Here is a 5065-nt window from a genome sequence, read left to right on the forward strand (position 1 = left end):
CACACCAGACCTTAGTGATGCTATCCCACACCAGTCCTTACTTTCACTATCTGACCATCTTGGGTACCTGTTAGCCAACCTCCTCTACCCTCTCTCACCTACTTCCAGCCTCTGGGGACCCATATTCTCCCTGGCTTTCTCTCTGTTTCACATACAAGAAAGGACATGGAGCGTTTGCCTCGCTGTGTCTGGCTGATTTCACTTAAGCCGATTTAACTCCATCCATTTTGCTACATTCAGTTCATGGCTAAATAGTATTCCCTTGTCTTGATCCATTCATCTGTCAGTGGGCACCCGAGTTGATCCACATCTCGGCCATCACATACAGTAGGCGTGGGACGTACAGCCATCTCCTTGACACACTTTCATTTCTAATATATTTTTAGAAATGGGATTCGGGATTATCTGATAGATGCACATATAGAATTTTGAGAAAACTCCATAAGGAATGTGGTTTCTAACCTTTCCACCAAAAAGGTTTAGGACTCCATTTTCAAGAGGCTGGAGAGATGACTCGGCAGCTAAGAGCTCTAGCTGTTCTTGTGGAGGACTGAGGTTCAGTTCCCAGAGCCCACATCCAGCAGCTCACAATGACCCAGGCTGCAAGGGATCCGACACCTTCTCCTCGGGCACCAGCATACCTGTGCTTAGATGCACTCACAAGCACATACATAAAAACAGATCTTTTGGAAGAAGAGTTCCTTTTTCTTCCTATCCTCACCAGCAGATCTGTTCTGTTTTGCTTTATTTTTAACTATCTTATTTTTATATTTTTATATTTGTTTATTGTGGTATGGATTGTGGATGTGGACTCATACTCCACGGCATTGTGTGGAGGCTGGGGCTCTCCATCCACCACGTTCAATCCGGGATCAAATTCAAGTTGGCAGACTTGAGGGCAAGTATCCTTATCCACTAAGCCCTCTTACCTGCTCCTCTAAGGTTTCTTTTAATTTTAGGTGTGTGTGTGTGTGTGTGTGTGTGTGTGTGCGTGCGTGCGTGCGCGCGCGCGCGCGCGCGCGCGCGCCTGCAGAAGCCAGAGGGGTTGCATCCTCTGGAACTGGAATTGCAGGTGGTTGGGGGCTGCCTGACATGGGTGCTCGGAATCAGATTTGGTCCTCTGGAGGAGGAGCAGTACACACTCTTAACCTCTGAGCCATCTCTCAGCCCCTTGTTTTATTTCTGAAACAGGATCTCATTATTTAGCCCAGGCTAGCCTCAAACCAAAATCTTCCTACCTCAGCTTCCTGAGTCCTGGGATCCCAGGTATAGGCCACTACACCTAAACTGTAGCTTTTGTCTTGTTCGTTTCAGTCCCACAAACTCCTGCGAGATGGCTCTTCCTGTGACTTCAGTTGCATTTCCCCAGAAGCTAATGATGCTAAGCATGCTTTCATGAGTTTGTTGCCCTGTTGGCTGTCTGAACTGAGAAATTTCTGTTTAAATCATTTGCTGGTGTTAACTAGATTATTTGCATTTTGTTGTTCAGTTTCTCTTGAGCTGTTCATATATTCTGGCTATTAATCTTTTTTTCAGAATACTTGACAAAAACTGATTACTCCCTGTCTGGAGGACAGATTCTCACCTCATGATTGTTTCCCTTGCTGGCAAGAGCTTCTCAATTTGATCTAATCCTACTTGTCTGTCTTTAAGATTTTTTTTAAGTTACATGTCTGTGTGTATATCTGTATGGGTATGTGGGTATAATTACGTAAGGAGACCAGAAGAGGGCATCAGATCCCCTGGAGCTAGAATACAGGCAGTTGTGAGTTGACAGACGTGGGTGCTGGGAATCAGACTCTGGTCTTCTACAAGGACCTGTGCTTCCAGGGACTCATCCTGAAGCATCGTTGCCTATACCAATGTCTTCAAGCATTTCTCCCTTTTGCATATGGCTTTGCAGTGTCCCCAGCACCATTTATCAAAGAGGGCATCTTTTCCCCGGTGCATGCTGCATCTCTGTGGAGCTGGGGGCAACAGTGCATGTGTGGATCCTTTCTGGACTCTGTTCTATTGCCCTATATGCTCACTGGTTAGTGCTGTTTTGAGACAGGATCTCACTATGTATCGTAAAAGCTGGTCTTGTTACGTGAATTGGGCTATGTATCCAGCACCGTGCTGTCCTGGCTCCTCCAGGCCTACAGCTCTACCCGTCTTGCTCAAGCTTGCTTTGTCTGTTCAGAGTTGTGGGTAGCTCCATAGGAACCTTAGGAGCATTCACTGATGAGGGTGATGAGTGAGTGACTGCGTGCATGCACTCCTGGGTGAATGGGTAAGCCACTGGGTCTTCGGCTGGGCCGCCGAGTCCTGGGTAAGTGGTAGGGTGGCTGAGTTGGCAGCTGGGTCTCAAGTTAAGAGGCATATGGAGATGTTTCTGGGTGGTCTTGTCACTAAGGCTTCTCCAGTCTGAAACATGAGGGCACTTCCCTAGTCCTTGTATTACTTACTCTTGTTGCTGAGCTAAAACACCATGATCAGGGCAGCTTATAAAAGGAAGAGGGAAGGTCCATGATCACAGGGGAGGCATGGTAGCAGGTGGCAAGAGCAGAAGACGGAGATGACAGCTCATCAGCACACCGGAAGCAGGGGAAGTAGGACGAGACTATGAGCTCTCCTAGTCTGACTGCCATGATGTTCTTCCTCCAGCAAGGCCCCAGGCCCTAAAGGTCTCATGCCCTCCCCAAAGAGCACCACCACCTGGGGATCAAATGTTCAAACCCCTGAGGCTACAGGGGACATGTTTTCAATCAAATTCCTGAGATCCATGACACTCCGATGGGCCTGGAGACTCTAGCTCAACCCTGAGCACCTGCCTGGCATGCACAGGCCCTAAGGTCAACCTTCAGCCTGCGGGAGAGACGGGCTCTAAAATCTGAGCTGGATGCATGCCACCCTCATGAACCTCAGTGTTCCTTATTTCAAACAATGGGGGTAGGCTTGTCTGTCTGTGTTTCAGGATGCTGGGACGGATGAGCACAACACCACCTTGAAAAGGGCAAGTTCAGTATGTCAGAAGACCATGCCAGCCCTGCCAGGGCACAGCAGGAGCTGCCAAGGGCACAGCAGGAGGCAGGCCCGACCAGGCATGCTCTGAGAGTGGGCGTGGGTACACCCAGGTTGGCAGGGTGACAGGAGCAAGGAGCCAGAGCCTCCCAGGCACTCCTGCCCTCTGACCCAGTTGCTCACTTCTAGGAACCAAGGCTAAGGAGGTAATCAAGGATTCCTGCGGAGCCAGGCCAACGGCCTGTATGGTCAGGCAATAGCCCAAAGCCAGTGCCTCCTCAGGGAGGCCTCCGTGGAATACTATGCAGCTGTGGGCACCAGAGTTTCTCAGAATGACCAGATGGCATGCGAGACATTGTCAGTAGAAACAGGAAGAAGGTCAAGGTAAGAACAATTGCACGCGATGTCCTTGGTGAGGATGCTGTTTGGACAACCGTTTGGAAATGTCCCAGATGGAAGGGCCCTGACCTTCCTGCCAATCCATAGGTTTCCTATTTTTTTTAATTCTTCCTAATAATATTCAGTATTACCCATGCTACACTCTGGGTTACATACCTCAGCAGGCCTGGCTTTGACCCTCCTTGCCTGCAACCTAAGCAGGTAACTCCACCACCAGCCCCCTCCCAAAAGTTGGTCCCTAAAGCCAGAGTCCCCACCTCTTCCTGCTGTTTCCTAGTCCCGCCTACCGCCCCTGGACAGCTGATGAGAGAGTCTTCTTACTGGTGATGCTTTGCTGACTGTCCCATTTCTGTTTAACCTTCCACATCATCTGCAAGAAGCAGAGAAGCGAAACAAGCAAGGGCGTTGGCTGGCTGGGGATTCGTCCAGACCCTACCTCCCTCCTGCACCCCGCCCCGCCCGCCCGCTCCCCCCTCTTCCCTCCTGTTCAGGGCTTGCGGCAGCCTGCTCTGAAACACACACACACACACACACACACACACACAAAACAAAAACAAAAAACAATGCTTGGAATCAACCAGCTGAACAAAGCAAGACTAATGGCTCTGCCTCTGTGTCTCCCCTTCCAGACTCAGTTTCCCCACCTGAGAAGGGGGCATAATCACACACCATTCCTCCGACCAGTGCGCATCTGTGGAAGAAAGAAACAATGTACTTTGGGAAGGGAGAACCCTGTGAAAGGCAAAAGCCGGTTCTCCTGGGGCCCCCCAGGTCCTGAGAAGCCAGAACAGAGTCAAACTGATGGCTAGCTGCTTTAAAGGCGAACAACTCCCTCAACACCCCCGAGGGCAAGGTCAGGCACGAAGATGGGATCAAGACCCCAACAGAGTTCTGTAATGAACGCTCTGCTGTCTCAGTTTATGAGAGAATACATAAGACGTGTAATTGCTTTTGTATTTTGGACACTCATTAGGAGAATAATAAATGTTATTATTTATTAATATGGCAATGAATCATTCAGTTTTTTAAATTAAACATTAAACCGCTAACAAATTAAATGTAAATTATTAGGCCCGCGGATGATGGAGAGGTTCCCGGGGGAGGGGAGCAGCTAGCTGGCTGCGCAGAGGCTCGCCGCGTGGCCCGGGACACAGCCGCAGGGCCGGGGTGAGCCGAGGACATTGCGGCTCGTGGACCCAGCCTGCCCTCTGCCGGCAGGCAGCGGGAGTGCAGCGGTCCCGAGCGCCCCATCCACCCAGCGCCAGACCCGGTTCTTCTGGATCTTTCCAAAAGCCGCTACGCCACTGGCTGTCAGGCGCCTCCGTTCACGTCCCGCATAAATTTTGCTGCGCAGACCAGCTAGGGGAGGGCTGTCTGGCTTGGAAATGTGTGCACCCTTGGAGAAAATCGCTCCCCTTACCCGCTGCAGCCTAAACCATGGCCCCCGGTACATTTGCACTACTAATATCCGTGCACTTGAACCACAGAGATTCTTTGTGACTAGCTCAAGTTACACCGCCAGCAGATGGAGGGTTGGGGATGCATTACAGCTGTGCTTAGCCCAAAGTGCCAGCCTGCGATTATCTTGTGTTGCTATTGATCTCTGAGGAACTGGGGTCCCAGACTGCCCCCCCTGCCAGAGCCCATAAAAGGCACCCGTATA

The sequence above is a fragment of the Microtus ochrogaster genome, chromosome 1 (genome assembly GCF_000317375.1).
Source record: "Microtus ochrogaster isolate Prairie Vole_2 chromosome 1, MicOch1.0, whole genome shotgun sequence".
Lineage (NCBI taxonomy): Eukaryota > Metazoa > Chordata > Mammalia > Rodentia > Cricetidae > Microtus > Microtus ochrogaster.